This window comes from Psammomys obesus, unplaced genomic scaffold (assembly GCF_907164565.1).
Source record: "Psammomys obesus unplaced genomic scaffold, mPsaObe1.curated_primary_1811, whole genome shotgun sequence".
Lineage (NCBI taxonomy): Eukaryota > Metazoa > Chordata > Mammalia > Rodentia > Muridae > Psammomys > Psammomys obesus.
The window spans coordinates 38708850-38725973 of record NW_026591086.1 but is presented as its reverse complement, the minus strand read 5'-3'; the positions used below and the strand labels follow the sequence as shown (position 1 = coordinate 38725973).

At 42.0% G+C, this 17124-nt stretch overlaps 1 pseudogene; it reads right to left on the bottom strand.

Annotated features, from left to right (window-relative positions):
• Positions 1 to 6687: 6687 nt before the first annotated feature.
• Positions 6688 to 17124, bottom strand: part of LOC129678697 (ELL-associated factor 1-like) — a 70674-nt pseudogene continuing 60237 nt past the window's right edge.

Sequence of the window (17124 nt, the reverse complement as noted above, 5' to 3'; positions counted from 1 at the left end):
CAAACATTCTAATTCTGTTGGTTTTAACTGTGGCCATCAGACTATGTTATAACCTGTATTCCCTCCCCCCTGAGGGTTTTGAACTTGTGTTTTCATCACATGTGGTGAATTGCATGATGCAATTTTGAGACAAGTTGCATCTTTGTAAAAATTAAATTTTTTTTATGTAGTCTTTTTTTAAATTTTTTATTAATTACACTTTATTCATTTTGTATCCCCCCATAAGCCCCTCCCTCCTCCCCTCCCGATCCCACCCTCCCTCCCCTTTCTGCATGCATGCCACTCCCCAAGTCCACTGATAGGGGAGGTTCTCCTCTCCTTTCTGATCTTAGTCTATCAGTTCTCATCAAAAGTGGCTGCATTGTCCTCTACTGTGGCCTGGTAAAGCTGCTCCCCCCTCAGGGGGAAGTGATCAACGAGCAGGCCAATCAGATTATGTCAGAGGCAGTCCCTCTTCCCATTACTATGTAACCTACTTGGACACTGAACTGCCATGGGCTACACCTGTGCAGGGGTTCCAGGTCATCTCCACGAATAGTCCTTGGTTGGAGTATGATTTTCTGGGAAGTTCCCTGTGTTCAAATTATCTTGTTCTATTGCTCTCCTTGTGGAGTTCCCGTCCCCTCCAGCTCTTACTATTTCCCACTTCTTACATAAAAATTAAATTTTTAAGTGCATAGGGTTTTATTTGTTCAATAATGATTGTCATATTGAATGCTATTTCTGTTGTATCCACTAGATGACACTGTTGTTTCAATTTCATTGTTTCCAGACTAGACTTCTTAGGGCACCACCACATTATGAAGAAATTCTAGAGCAGACCATTCTTCCAGGAAAAATAGCTCCAAAATAAGAAAATGCACCACTTTAGCAACACCTTCAGGAGCCAGCTATGTCTCCTGTTCTAACAGCCCTAAAACGATTCTACATGTTGATGTCAAGAAATACTTCACACTGAATCTATGTTTTCACTGCTGTTTAAAATCTTAACTACTCCTTCTGTTCCCAATGGAGCTGAGGCAGATCAGGCCATCACCATATATGTAAAAAACTTTGCCAAAACACAAGACTAACATAAATATTTGTTTAAATATATTTTACCCCACCTCTACTCTCTCTTATGTCCCTCCTACTCTATCCCCAAAGTCTCTAATCATCTCTCTCTCTCTTTTCAAACCACTGATTTTTTTTTTTAACCAGAATAGTCTCTGTGGCAATGGTTTGAAACTCTCAGTTAGGCTCATTGATTGTGAACACAACTGAAGACAATGAATGTTTCTTTCTCAGAATCCATCACTGGCCAGTAGCTCAGCAGGGAGGCATAGGGACCAGTGATCCCCTCTCTTCAATCCATGATTTGATGTCCACAGCCCAGTGTTGTGCAGGGCTAGCTGCTTTGGAGATCATTTTTGCAGTGGCTGTGTCATGCTCGGAACACAGAATCTCCCCACAGTCCTTTTCCCTATCTTCCAATCCATTCATTCTCGCAGGCCCCTCTTCCATGATGTTCTCTGAGCCTTAGAGGCAGTCATATAAACATCCTGTTTAGGGCTCAGTGTTCAGCCATCACATATAATCAGCACCTTGAACAGCTATGGGTTTTTCCATTCTGCCGTTCACCCCAAAGTGAAGCTTCTCTGATTAAAGCTAAGTGCACGAGTAAAAGCATAAACACTTAAAAGGCCGTTTGGTGCCATGCCACTTTAACTAAAGTCATAAATTTACCACTAAGAATTAGATTTCCCTAGCTATGGGTTTTTTTATGGGGTTTACAGTAGTAAGCATTTCCTTGTCTTGTGGATTGGACCTTGAATCCAAACTGAAAGCAACTCAGAGAGACAGAGAAAGAGACAGACAGAGAGACACAGAGAATTGGTGATGGAAAGGTTCAAATGAGGATGAGGATGATGGCACATGAGGGACCAGAAGATAAGGAGGGTGCATCAGCAAAAGGACAGGTGCATGAAAAAGCCACAAGGAAGTCTATTACTCTGAAAGCCAATTAGAAAATTTAAGTTGTAAAAACAAAAGAGAGAAAGGCTGTACGCTATGTGGCTGGATAGTGCAGCTCTTAGAAGCCATTGTATACTGATCAGTGGTCCCACTGGCAGGTGTGGGAAGCCTGCTTCTGTTCAGGGAGACCTCAGCGGCTCCCAAACAGAGGTTCTTTCCATGCCTTGTGGAACTAGCTGGTGAGATGCTTCTGCTGAAGACACCATACCCCTTGAAATCAGGCTGGAGCTAGGATGTTTCTTCTCTGCATCCTAGTTCCTCCCCATCCTCTTCTCCTGCATTCATTCTTCTCTGTCCTTCCCTTCTCCTCCTTTTACCTTCCTTTCTCCTCCTCTCCTCCTCCTTTTGCTCTTTTCTTCCCCAGTCCTTTGTCTTTTCTCCCTTTCTCCTTCTCCCCTCCCTTTTGGTATTTCCCTCCTTTCTCCTCCTCTCCTCCTCATTTATCTCAGCCTTTTCCACTCTCTTCTTCCTCTTTTTTTTTTTTTCTTGGTTGTTGTTGCCAGGTTTCCCATCATAGTTAGAGCATATCCCTCTTGGGTTCTGGAGTTATAGGCACCCTGTCTTGTGCCTCATCTTTCTTTTATAAAGGTAAAGCTGCATACTTTCTTTAAACTCTTCACCATAGTTCTTTTCCAGGTGTTCTGCCTAATTTTTAAGGATTTCCAATCAAGTCTAGAACTCTGGGTTCCAAAATATTATGTTCTTTAAATTATATTTTCATGTCCAGCTCAGTTGATAAAGTAAAGTTTTAGCAGTGAGGCTTACAAGGGTTCCTTGGGTATTCAAATGCAGAGAGTGAAGCTCGTATCGGCAAAAATCACCACACCTCACTCACCCTGATGTTTATGACAGCGTTTCAGTGTGCAGGAGTTTATCGGCTCTGGATTGTGCCACACAAACCATCTCTGAGGGCACCAGGTGCTTTTCAGCTGCTGGCCCTTTGTACTTGTTACCACGATGGGAATCCTCAAAACTTCTGTGCTCTGCTTATCGTCATTCTGTATATTTTTTCATCACGCAGTCTCAGGAAGTGCCTGATTTTTTTCAGGGGTCATTCCACAAGGCGCCCACCATTTGTTGCTGTGCAAACTAGGTCACCAGCCCCATGACAATTTTGCAAAGGCACCTGTCTCACCCTTTGTAGAGTTCACACACATAGAGCCATTTAACTGTTTATGAGAATTGTAAATATCTGTTCTCCCCGTAGAGTTAGAATAAATAAAATCATGGCTGAGGTCAATTTTACTCATTTAAAAACTCCAGCACAAGGTAGGATCTCAGAAGTTTTATTTTTTTTTTCTTTTTCTGAAGAGGAAATTGTTCTTAATAGGAAAATACTCAAGGGTCAGGAGCTAGACAGGCTTATTACTCATATCAAAATCCGTTTAAAAAATATGGGCCAGTTATACTTACATATCTGGTGTAGAAAGCAAGACTAGGTCATAAGACTATGAACTAAGGGTAGTTGGCACCATGGGTGGGATTCCCAAGAGAGAAATACAGTCAGACATTAAAACTTACCAGGATTGCTGAATGGGGCATGAAGGCATAAACTGTTTACAATGATAATTAGTGCAGTGACTTTGAACTGAATCTTTTCTTCCTTAGTGATTTTATTTCCAGCTGTGATTTTTTGATGTTATGATCATTATTGTTTTTTTTTTTATATTGCTGACCTTCATTTTTATTTAAATATATTCACCTTGAAAGGGAGGGAACTACACAGCAAATATTTTATATAAATGTAAACATGCATGTCTACATCAGGATTAAGGAAAGTAAAATTTCAGGCACAAGATTTTAAATATTAAAGGAGGCAAGGAATCTAAGGCCGAAATAACAGGAAACAAAGACATGCTTTCCTAACATTTGAGTTGGTCTTCCAAGCCACCATTTAAGGCCTGAGTTTCAGAAAGTCTATGTTCCTTGCCAAGTGGAAAGATCCAGCTCGGCTGTTAATAATAAAACAAACAAATAATTCTCTTTCAAAATAATGCAATAAATATGACACACACACACACACATACACACACACACACACACACACACACACATACACATATGCTAAACCATACTCTGAAAAAAGGGAAGGAAGGACTTTGGAACTTTCAGGTTTCCCTGTTACTACAGCATACCACCCACAGAGAAGATTATTCTGCTACAGAAATAAACTAACCAGTGGTATTATCGCAAAGCCCTCGTTTATCTGTATTGCGTTTTCCCAATGCTTTCAAAGATTGCCATGACATCTCTGTAGATTTAGTCCTTCCACCTTACCTCTTTATTGCATAGAGCAAATAAAAGGTAATTTAAAATTCAGTAAAGACCTGTGTGGGTCTTTACATTTCAGCTCAATGCCTGCAGTGGTCCCCTGTGTCCTTCACTAGTTATTTGTCTCAGCCTCTTCCCCAACTAGGCTAGGAGCACCTGCATGTCCAGTTCCTTGATGACAGTCCCTACTTCTGAGGCACTAACACCAACTGAAGATCAGGTAGGAGAAAGGCAGTTTGTATGTTTATCAGAGCATACCCATAGGTTGAAAAAAATGAAGAGTGTGTAAAGATGGTGCCTGAAGAGCTCTGGTGAGAGAGGTTTAGAGTGGGCAAGGAGGAGGGGACAGTAAAGGCAAACAGGAAGGGACAGTAAAGGCACAGAGACAGGAAGGAAATCCTTTGGTTGGCATAAGGATATCCTTGAGAAGCCATCCAGGAGACTATACTTTGGATTTTCACATACAGCTTTCTTACTCTGGAAGGAGATGGGGGGGGGGGGAGGGAATGGAACCACCCAAGGATTTGTGTGAAGAGCAGACATGGGAACCGACTAAAGAATGACTTGTGGTGCTGGGCAGGCCAGGTGACAGGGTAGTCTGGGGCTCAACAGCCCCATGCCACATGCAAGTATTTCCTATAGAAAGTCACTGACCAGCATACCAGCACCATAGTTCTGTCTCCACAAACCAAGGCTTTTGGGGAAAAGCTGGACAAAGGGAGACTTATGTAGGCATTTTTAGTTCACGTTCCTGGAGCCTGTCCCAGTTTGAACAAGTTAAGAGCAGAAAAAACAATTCAATTCCCACATCCAGTGACAATTCGAGTCACCCAACCACAACCTTCTCCTTCCCTGAGCTGTCATCACCAAAGATTCATAAAGCAATTGTCAGTTTTCCATAAACAGGTTCCCACCTCCCACCAGTTGAGACCTAGCACAGGGGACCAGTGTGTGCTCTGTGCCTGAGCTTGGCCAGAGTGCTGTAGATGGCTGGACAATGGCCTCTGCCCCAGCTCAACTCAACATCAATCTCGGTGTGGATCAACAGTTGACTCTAACCTGGGCTCTTACCATGGATCATCCATTTCCTTTCTAGATCCAGACCACCCTCCTCCACTGGCTCGGGAGGAAAAGGGTGTGTGAGTGGAGGAACTGAGGAAAGAAAAGCACTATTAATGTCTTAAAGCAACGACAAATCTCCTAGGATATATTCATTCAGACCACAGAGATGGCAGCCACAGTTAAGTCACCGCATACTCCCTCAGGGTGGAACATTCACTAGTGACCGGTTTCCAGCAAGAACAGTCATTTGGAAATAGCACACTGCAAAAGGCCATCTTGTGATTCTCTTCTATAAAAATACCCATCAGACTGGGAGTCAGGCACAAACAGCAGCATGAAAGCACAAACAGAGCTTATGAAGAATGTTCTGTGCTGCAGAACTCCTGTCTGGATTCTCATCTGTGAAGGCTTGCTGCTGGTTCCTCTGTTCAGGATTCTTCACTGCATCCATCTTTGATCCCCACCCTCTGCTGACGTCCACGGAATGAGGGACAACCTAGGGATGGATCCACAGGAAACCAAAGCCTCAGGTGAGTTGAGGCTGTATGTCAGTTGGGGGGCCGCTGCTTTATCTGCCTCGCCTAAGCAGGAACTGCCTGAGTCTGAATTCAAGTTGAACGCCAGCATCACTTTTGTCTTTTGGACTCCATCAGAAAGTTCCGTGCAGAAGGATCCGATGGCAGCGAGTGTAACTCAAAAGGGGAAGTAGTGAGCAAGCCTGCCCCAGGGGAGGGGACTGGCCATTCCCTGCTGTATACTTGCCTTTCCTAGCTGTGCTGGGCTGAGCTATTGGCTCTCCAACACACACACACATAACCCAACTGACCCAAAGACTCTGCCAAGGCCAGCTTCTATGGTCTTGTCAAACTGAGTCACACAAAAGTTCCCAAACAGTTTGTGTCAACTATGCAAAGTGGTCTTAATGTGTTTCTGTGACACAGTTTGAGGAGCCCCTTTCCTCCCACACTCCTCAAAGACTTTATTTTACTGGTAGAGACTCCCTGGCCATGCTGATGGCTGCTGAATTACTGGCCTGGTAAAGACATGGGTTTTGAGTGACCTAGACTAGGGAGCATTGGCCTGTTTTTCATTAATAGTGTTAACCAAATAAAACAGAACTGTTAGTTCTCCCAGAGATCTACTTAAACTCTGAAACAAGAGCTTGTTCAAGAATTACACGAGAAAAATCCCCCGCCACCACCAAGTTAAAGACTGAGTATCTGAGCACTTCCAGGCCTTAACTCCTCCGGCAACATCCTCCTATGGCGCGGAGTCCCGGCAGAAGTAGCTGGGTCTTGCCGCATGTTTGCGGACCAGAAAACAGATTTCAAAAGGCAGGTTCTAGCCATCACTGTCACTGCCAGACTCACTTAACTGCAGGTCATTTCTGAGCGTGTTCATAAGCTGAGAGCTTCTTTGGGACGGCCGGTTCCACTGCCCAGTGCAGGCCTGTTGTAGGGCTGCTGCTGTGAAGGCTGGGGACGAGAGGCTGGACCGTTGTCCTCACCGCCACGCCACGGCTGGAGCTGTCATCGTCACCTCCGGAGGAGCTCTCGGAGTCGGAGGAGCTCCTCCCACTGCTGCTGCTCATCTGCTCAATAATCTCGACCTCAGCCCTCAGCTCTTCTGATGTTATCCAGCTGGGGCTCAGGTGAGGGTTTATCCTTCAAGGGAGAAGCTTTGGGTCCAGCTGGAGGCTTTGTCGGGGCTCGGAATGGCATGGGTGGTGGTGGAGGGGGTAGCTGTGGTGGCTGTGATGGCTGTGGGGGTCGAGCTGTTCCATTGGGGATTGGATTTTACTGCTCCCCTCAGCTCTTCTTGACCTGAATGCTGCTGCTGAGCTTCTGTCATTGGTGGTGTGGACCCAGGGATATGTGGCAGCGTAATTGTTACTTCATTTCCTTTGCCAACCTGGAGCTTCCCTTCACAGGAAGTATCTATCCATGTTGGCTTAAAACCATTTGGCACCCGGATCAGTGCACTCCTTACTCGGCCGTAGTCCCGGATACCCGCGCCAGCAGCTCACAGGACTCCCGGGACACCGAGCGCGCACTAAGCCAAGTCCGTGCCCACGCGGGGCCGGAAACCAGTCTACCATTGCCTTTTTTTTTTTTAAACAAGACTTTAAAAATCTTTTTTAACTGTGATGGTTACTTTTACTTGTTGAGTCTCTACAACCAAGAGTTCACAAAACATCTGGAAAAAAAAAAAGAGTCTTAGTGAGGAATTATCTAGATGAGGTTATCTTGTGGGCATATGTGTGTGGGACTGTCTTGGTTGGTGATATAGTAAGACCCTGCCCACTGTGGGCAGCTCTATTCCCCAGGCAGGGTCACTTAACAGTTCAAAGGAGAACTGTAGCTGACAGCATGCAAGCAGGCGGGAAGCCAGCATTCACCTCTGTCTTCTCTTGACTGTGGGTGTGACACCTTAAGTCCCTGCCTTGTCTCCCTTCCAGTCATGGATTGTACACTGGAATTGTAAGCCAAATAAAACCTTTCCCTCATCAATACTTACTACTATTCTATTTTATAACAGGGACAGAAATGAAACTCTAGCACACAGCAGCGAGGATGATGGCAGCAACGGGGTCATCCCAGCATGGTACGTAAGATTTGTTGAGTGTGTTCTTGATGTCTACAGGGCCTTGAACCTCCTAACCACTGGATCACTTGATCAGGTTTTAGCCATCACCACGCTTGTCCTAAAGGAATACTTTACCTGTACTGCTAGGCACATTCTCTGCTTGTCTTATTCAGTAAGCATCGTGGGTCTTGGGCTCAATGGGTCATGGGCTTATTTTTGTGTATCTCAGGATATACTGGGTGATGATGAGCACATTGAGAATTGCTTCACTGTGAGTGGAGTTGCCTCAAATTCAAGACCCTGTGACCAAAATTAGTGCTGTTTTAAAGACAAAGATCAAAGCTTAGAAAGCTTGGAGGCTAAACAACGCGTTTAGAGTCACACAGGTGGTGACTATCAAACCCAAGTTCATTTAGCTTGAAGGTTGATCTTAACCCGCAGGTGCTCAAACCTTGCATGCATCATCATCAATAAGGGAAACCTGGTAAAATTCAGATGTCTGAGATCTACCCACACCTAATACATCAAAATTTGAGAGCAGAAAGGGCTATTATCTGACATGCTTCTCGGTGGGTCATAATACACAGCAGCTTTGAGAATGACTACATTTGGCTACATTCTCTCTAACCTCCTGGGAACCGCAAAGTCGTTGGCTTCTGCTCTTGTCACTTGCTTGAGTTTAGGAACCAGCATATTTAGGATCTCCCCAGGTCTAGCGCACAGCTTTAAAACTGTGAGACACACACGGCACTTCGACATCGACTCTTCGTTTGTAATTTTACTGTTTTTGTATAAGGATGTATGCGGGTGGGCCTGTGGAGGTCAGTGAACAGCTCTGATGTCAGCGCTTTCCTTCCACACTTATGTGGGTTCTAGGGACTGAACTCGGGTCTTTAGGCTTGTAGGCCAACTCTTTACCAGCTAAGCCATTTCACCAGCCCCATATATTATCTCTTAAATTTGACTGCTCATGTCCTCAAATGTTTGGAAATGAATCCATTACAGAAAATAGCTTGAAGCCAGGAAGAACCAAAAGCATTTTGGTATTGTTGTTTATTTCTGCTTTTTGCCTTGTGTTTTTTTGAGACAGGGTCTCATGTAGCCCAGGTTGACCTTAAGCTCTTTAAGTACCCAAGGATAACGTTGAACTCCTAATCATCCTGTCTTCACTTCACAAATGCTGGGATTACAGGGGTTGGCTGGTATACTCAGCCTCATTTGTTATTGCTTTTGAAATAGAATCTTGCTGTGCAGCCATGGATAGCCTGGAGGTCACTATGTAGATCAAGCTGGCCTGGAGGTTACTATGTAGATCAAGCTGGCCTGGAGGTCACTATGTAGATCAGGCTAGCCTACAGGTCATTTGCCTCCAGATTTCAAATGAGAACAGCACTCTTGGAAGCAGCAGATTTTTCCTAGAAGCAGCTCTGAAGGTCGAAGTTTGAGTTTGTTTTGTTTTGTCAATTTTGAGCTCTTTGTAACCTTGAGTGAGTCTCCAAAATTTTCTGAGCCTGTTTTCCTTCGTGTAGAAGGAGAACAGTACTATGATGACATCCTTGGCTAGTGCACAGCATTGCTCTGGAAATGAAATGAGATGGTGCCCCTTTAAGGCAATGGGAACTTTTAAGTACTAATCAAATGTGAGGGATTATTTTCTTCCTCTATTCAAAAGAGACATCTCATCAAGGATCCATTCTACCTGGCAATAAGCGAAGCCACTTTATGTTTTTCCTATATCCCATAATGCTCGGCTCATATTCAAGTAATGATGTCCAATATATTTCTTTGGATTCTTCTTTTTATTTTTTTTTCTGACCAGGCATAAACAGAGACAAAAATCTTTTTTATATCGCCAGCATGCTTTTCTGAAAGCAGTAAATTATGAGCAGAACTAATGTGTTGAGAATGCTCACTAGCTTATAGTGGCCTGGAGTGACATATCACCACCTGAAAGGCCATTGCAGAGGAAAAAAAATCGTTCACAGTCTAATTTAAATAATGGCCACGTCTCGGCAAGAATGACAGACTGTGACAGGTTATAGGTTTTAGATAGCGACTCCTGCACTTTGTAAAAACAGATCAGCAGCCAGTCAGACTACAGTGATTGCCCTACACCTCTGAGAATTTTTTAAAAGGGAAATTGGGTGGCAGCTTCCATTACACTTGGGTTAAATCTAATGAGTGAATAAATCCATCAAGTGACTTTGTTGTGATTGTCAAGTGCCAGATTCAGAAGTCCCATTTTCCCACCCTAAACTTTATGTGTTTTGCTGGAGAACAGGTGGAAGACAATGGGGAAGAGGTGAAGGATTAGCTCATCCTGAGAACAGAAAGGGGAGAGCTGAAAACCATTTTCTCCATCCTCATCCTCAGTGCCTCATTAATGCCAGAGGCCCAGAGTGGGGCTGGATGACACAGATGTGAAAAGCCACTGAAGGAACAAAAAAAGCAATTGCCTTTCTTTGTCTTTTCATGCGGGGCCTCTTGGTGTTGTTTCAAGACAGGATCTCATTTGTAGCGCAGACCTATCCTAAACTTATGACCTTTCTGCCTCAGCCTCCTGAGGGTTGAGATTCCCAGTATGTGGCACCATGCCCACATAAACAGAGCAATTTCCCCTTAGCAGAAATCTATAAACCATGGAGGGGAAGGACCTCAGCTGCGCATGCTGCTCAGCCACTACTTTGCATGAATAATGAGTTTCTGAGAACAAAACTAGGGTTAGAATAATAATTACAATCTGTAGAATACTGTAAAAGATTGACAAATTTTCCTCATTAGACTGCACCAGAAGGCATGTTCATTTCGAGTTCCTATTTGTACATGTTAAGAACATTTTTTTTTGAGTGATTCGCCAGTCATATTTTAAGTCCTGAGTCAATGATATCATTAGTGTTTTCCTGACTTGACCATTTCGCATCAGTGAGCTTTCTACATCCTCTTCTCCTTTGGTGCCGTCTGGCCTCTGGTCAGAAAGGAGACAGGAAGGAGGTGGAACTATTGTTGAAGAAATGGGAAGGAGAGGCTTTTCTCTGTGGTAACAGTCCGGCCTCCATAATGCTTTGCTCATTTTTCAATAATGGTGCTCACCAAGTTGTGTTGTAAGTTATTGTCATCTATTATTCTATGATACCCTTGAGAGCTAGGCAGTTATTACTCCACTTAATAACTGCAGTGCTGGTACATTATAGATGTCTGATAAATGCTTATTTAATAAGTGGATCAATATCTTAATCAACATATAAAAACCTAAGCAGAAATCCAGCAATTTATAAGAATTTATATTTCATGTGGATGTTTAGCTTTAAGGCCTATAGATTACTGCACATATGTTAGCTTACCAGCTTGTAAATATAACCTCACCCTTTTTCTCCAATCTTCTGGTATCTCCGGGCTCTGTTTTGGGGGAGTTTTGCACAGCTCTTGAGGACTTTTGTCACTACAGTTTTTCAAGAACCCAGGGGTGTACTATCCATTATTGAATAGATCATTCAAAATATGATCAGTATAATGCTAGTCCTCATTTCTTAACCCTCCTTTTCCTAAGGTCCATAGAGACAGTAATCCTTTCTGGATGATGATATAGAATGTGTTTTCTTGTTTATCTCAATAAGTACATGCTATTTGGAAGATTAAATGTTAAAAGTTATCCCTTCCAAAAAATAACCAAACAAACAATGCCTGAGTAGAAGGCGCAATCCACACACATGCACACCTAGAATTTATCTTTGGCAACAGATCATGGCATTGTCTATAGGTTTTAACTTACTTTCTATTGTTTCCGTTCCACTCATAAGAACGTTTATAATAATTTCTATATACTTGTGGGCATTATTTGCTTATAGTTTGAAATGCAGATGCTAGTGAAATCACGCACACAGTTAAAGATATTTGCTCTGTTCTTTTTGTTACGGTACTTTGCGTACACACAGACTTACATTATATTCACCTTCTATGTTAGAATTCATTGTCATTATCTATAGGGCATATGAATGATGTGGTAATTTAAAAACTTTTGTTGCAACAGGAGACTGGAAGTGTTGCTTTTCATTTATGTTTATGGGCTACTTTGATGTCAGAATAAAGTTTCCTAAGGTGGACAAGTCATCTATTGGCATCTGAAAGTACAGTAGACAAATGAAACTCAAAGGTGATGGATACCTACCATATTATATGCTCACAACTCCAATCAGTTTGGAGATTAGAATAGGTATGGTGGTTTCTCCCCCAAAGCAAGCAAACAAGCAAGCAAGCAAGCAAGCAAACAGTTTTTCAGGGACGCTAGCTGGATGTCCACCAGTTCAAGTGTGCTACCTGGAGGCAATCTAGGGTTGGAATGCAATGGCCAACACTGGCTCCTCTACTTCTGATGCTAATCACAAGGCCCGGGGCATCTTATTGGTGCTTCTGCCTGGGAGGCTGTTTCCAGTTTTTCTTGAGCTGCTCATATGACTTAGAGCAATGCATACACTTGTCTATTGGAAAGGCTTTACAAAGGATAAAGAAATGAAGATGAAAAACATGCTCCCAATGAAGAAATGTGCAGGGCTGTGCCTATGAAGGGGCACAGAGCTTCCGTGCTGTCCTCAGAATCCTTTGCATTTTTAGTTATCTCAGAACTCCATACTGTATGGAGAGTTCATTGGCCATATAATGAGATAGACTGAACTGGTTTCAATTCCAGTTGGCCTGTCTGCTAGTGTTTGTTCCTCCCTATACAGGGCAATATACTTGCAGAAAGGATCTTACCATCTACCATCAGACAAGGAAGGTCAGAGAGTTTCTTTCTTTATTTTTAATTTTTATTAATTACAGTTTATTCACTTTGTATCCCCCCCTGTAGCTCCCTCTCTCCTCCCCTCCCAATCCTATCCTCCTTCCCCCTTCTCCACCCATTTCCCTCCCCAAGTCCACTGATAGTGGAGGTCCTCCCTTCCTTCCTTCTGATCCTAGTCTATCAAGTCTTTTTCAGGAGTAGCTGCATTGTCTTCCTCTGTGGTCTGGTCAACCTCTAAGGCAGAGAGAGATGAAAGTTCTTAGGATCTACCTTGCAGAAAAGGAATTCTAGTCCCACAGCATTTCTTAAAGAAGGAGGTAAAAGGCTAGAAATTATGAATAAAAAATACACGTCTCATCACAGCATGTTTTCACAAAGCCTGGCAACACATTGCAGGTAATTTCTTTTATCTATGATATTATTTTTTTTTATAGTGCAACTTTTAGTGTTGATTTAGTCTCAAAACATATCATGAAAACTAAATAATTCAACACTTAAAATAAAAGCAACACCTGACTCAAAAGAAGACCCCAGGAAAACTTGAAGGCACTTAATGGATGATGCTTTTCATTGACTATCCTGTGAAACTTGCAAACTTACCTCTAGTCATTGGAGAAATACAACAAACACGTGCATGGTTCCCTCCTGGCTAAGGGAGATCGGAAGTCAATACAGCGAGTACAATATGGTGAGAGAGCAGAACATTTTATGGGACAGAGGCTGGGATAAGTCACCCTCTTGCACAGCTGGGAACATGCCGGAAATGACTCGTGAGGAAGATGCTTCCAAATTGGAACAGAGCGGCTCTTAGAAGTTTCATAATAAAAACTGATTTTTGTACTTTCCATGTGCTTATTCTGCAAATGTGTAGTGCGTTTTTGTGTGCCAGGTTTAATGTTCTAACTTGGTTCTAGTTTGTGGGTGAAGTGGATCTGACTAAGTTAAGGGGAAATGATGTAGACTATTTTGTTTGTAGGGAGTGGAAATGGGAGTGCCCAGTCACAGGAACTTCATTATTCTCTCCGGGCTACCTTGGGTCAAATGTCAGTGAATTCAGTGGGTAGGGGAGCCTTTGTATTGTGCCATATCCATTATATAGTTTCATGATTCAATGAGTCATAGAATTAGGACTGCTTTGGTTGGGAAGCACCTTGACGATTTATCTAGTCCAGCAGTTCTAAATTAGCAAAGAACAGAGGCAGAGGAAGGGATGGGGAAGAATAAAAAAACCTGTGGGACTCTGCTTGGGTGCTTTTTCAAAGGTGGTATGACAAACTTTCTCTTTCACACATTCTCCTGGAGTCATGGCAGATAACCGTCTTCCCCCCCCCCCTCGTAGTAAGAAGGTATATTTTTAAAAAATAATAGGACAGGGAACTGAAATCACTCTCACTAAGCATTATGACAGAGTGAGAAAGAGAGAGAGAGAGAGAGAGAGAGAGAGAGAGAGAGAGAGAGACCTCAAATCCCTATTTTTCAGGCCATTTCTTTTGTAAATCCTTTGCGGAAGCAGAAGCTGAGTGTAAATTCGCCTCTCTAGCAATCCATTTCCAAGTGTGGAATTAACCAGGTGTGGTACTTGCCTGCTTTGGGAAGGTCTTGGGTCAAGTTGTAGCATATTCAGAAAGAAGCAAGCATAGTTGACTTGTAAAGAGAGCTGTTCAGTGGTATTCATGTCTTTTTTTTTTTTTTCTCTCTCGCTGTTATGGCACCAGTATAAATCCTCAACAAGGAGGGACTATTCAGTACCCGTATCTTTTCATAAATGTCCTTAGATAAGCTGTTTAGATTTTCATGAAAATGTTAAAAATTTAAGTCATGAATATATGAAATCACATTATTGAGCAATAGCTCTCTACTGGTCTTGTTTTATAAGTAATAACTACATGAAATATGTATCAAGTATGAATGGTTTATAGCGAGTTTTAATATTCAGTTTTACTAAATCAGTGCTGGCCATACTTAGCTGGTGTGTCTGATTGAGTTCCCAGCTTCTGCTCTGGGCTAGCTTTTTTTCTCTTTGTACATCTTCTTCTCTATTATATTCTACGCTGGGCTGGCTGCTTCTGAACTCATGGGAAATTGGGGAAAGTTGATATTTGTTAATATATTTGCTCACCATATAATATCTACATTTGAAGCCTTGTTCATATATGTTGCTGTCTTCATGAATTCCTGTAAAAGGCAGAGCCCCTGAATCTCTTATACAGTATTGGGGATACGCCTTTTGAGCTTAATAATAGTCATCAACTTTAGCTTTCCATTTTTTCTGGCAAACTGTCAAGTTTAATGTTGAGGAAGGAATGAGATCATTTCATGTGAGAAAAGCCACTTCTTAAAGTCTTAGTAGAAAATGAATTCTTTATGGATAAAAACAAAACAGCAAGAAACAACGGGTCAAGCTCCCATCTAAACACATTATCTAGTTCAGGCTATGTAACTGCCTTCTAGCTGCCCTTGGTCACCCAATGACAAATGCATTCATTTTTGCTTACTGTGCTGGCTGGTCTTACGTCAACTTGATAAAATCAAGAGTTATCTGAAAGGAGGGACCCTCCACTGAGGATATGCCTCCATAAGATCCAGCTCTAAGGAATTCTCTTACTTACTGATTGATGGGGGAGGTGGGTGGTGTCATTCCTTGGCTGGTGGTCCTGGATAAGAAAGCAGGCTGAGCAAGCCACAGGAAGCAAGCCAGTAAGCAGCACAGCTCCATGGCCTCAGCATCAGCTTCTGCCTTCAGTTTCTTACCAAGTTTGAGTTCCCGACCTCATTTCCTTCAGTGATGAACAACAATGTGGAAGTGAGCTTTCCTCCCCAACTTTCCTCCCCAACTTGATTTTGGGGTATGGTATTTTGTTGCATCAGTAGATACCTGAACTAAGATGCTCATACTAAACACACCCCACCCCTCCTTATGCTGGGGATTAAACCCTGTGCTTTCTACATGCTGATTGCCCACTCCATCACTAAGCCTCATTCTCAGCCCACACACATTATTTTACATTTTCCAGGAGCCTCACTAAAAAAGTAAAAGAGAAACATGCAGAATTAATTTTATCAATATATATTATCAATATGTTACTATTTAACATTTAATCAACAAAAAGCATTAGTCCATGCTCTTCAAGGTCTTTGAGATCTTCTGTCATTTCTATTTACAGCTCATCTTATAGTCTAAATCTAGAATTTTCATTGGCAAGACTCTCTTTGTAATAATATTCTACGAAATTTCTGGTTGAAATTTCACATGCTTGAATTTTTCCAAACAGTATTTTCTAAAAACAAAATTGAATATCAAAACTATTTCTCAGCAACTCTGTTGTGCCCTGGCCCACTGAGACCTACAGGGCTTGTAGAAACACTAGGTAACTTTTCCGTTAAACTTATTCAGCCTCTAATTTGAACCTACAAAAAGTTACAAAATCCCATTCTTCTCTTTACCACACCTACATGAGTTGACCATTTCATCAGCATTAAGCTTTCCCACATCCACAGTTCTTCATAATCTTATTCCTAGCTCTGTCTGTCCTTATATTGTAATATTCTCTACCTTTGCTCTCTTGCTTCATCCCTAGTTCCCTTTTTGCTGTTTTCCAAACACTTGTAATTCTAGGTTTTGAGGTAATTATTTATTATGTTTATTAAACTCTTTTTTCAATAACCAATGGCCTGTTCTTTTTCACTATGGTTCAAATAAGGATGCGAGAGGAACGTCTATTAATATCTCCCTAGAACATATGCATTGGCAGCGCATGACTCCTGACTGAAATCTCAAATAATCTGCTTCCTGGGTATCATTATCTTTTGAATATACCTCATTTGTTTGTGGCAGATAAATGTACAAAAAGGAAGTCACGCTTTACAATAACCAGTGTTTATAGACATACAAGTAACATTAGCTAGTATCATTGGCCCAGTCTTTGTTATAAAAATGAGGTTACATGTAAAGAATGAATTCCTAGGTACTATAAAATTCAAGGAGTCTTCTCTAACTTGCCTTGGTATGCTGGCTATTATTTTCCATTTCTCCTGCTTAAATAGTAGGGTATTATTTTTCTAATGCCAGGATTGTTTTATAACATGGGACAGGAAGATGCTGTCCTGTTAAATATGTAGTGTAAATGATTCCTCTCCAGAAGACTGCACATAAGTTTTGATGAGTAGAGATACTCTTGAAATTCTTCATAGAGACAACATAAACGCAATACTATATTTTGTCTTCCTATGAGAATTAGCTTTGTATCTATTAGCAATGCCCTCACATATGGACACACACACACCCACTTTTTCATCAATGAGTGGGTTGAATATAAGCTATGATATGTATTAACTTTGTATAGGTTCAAGAGTGATGCTTTTAATATTTTGACTATTATCCTTTAATAAACTTTTCATATCTCCTTTTTAATATT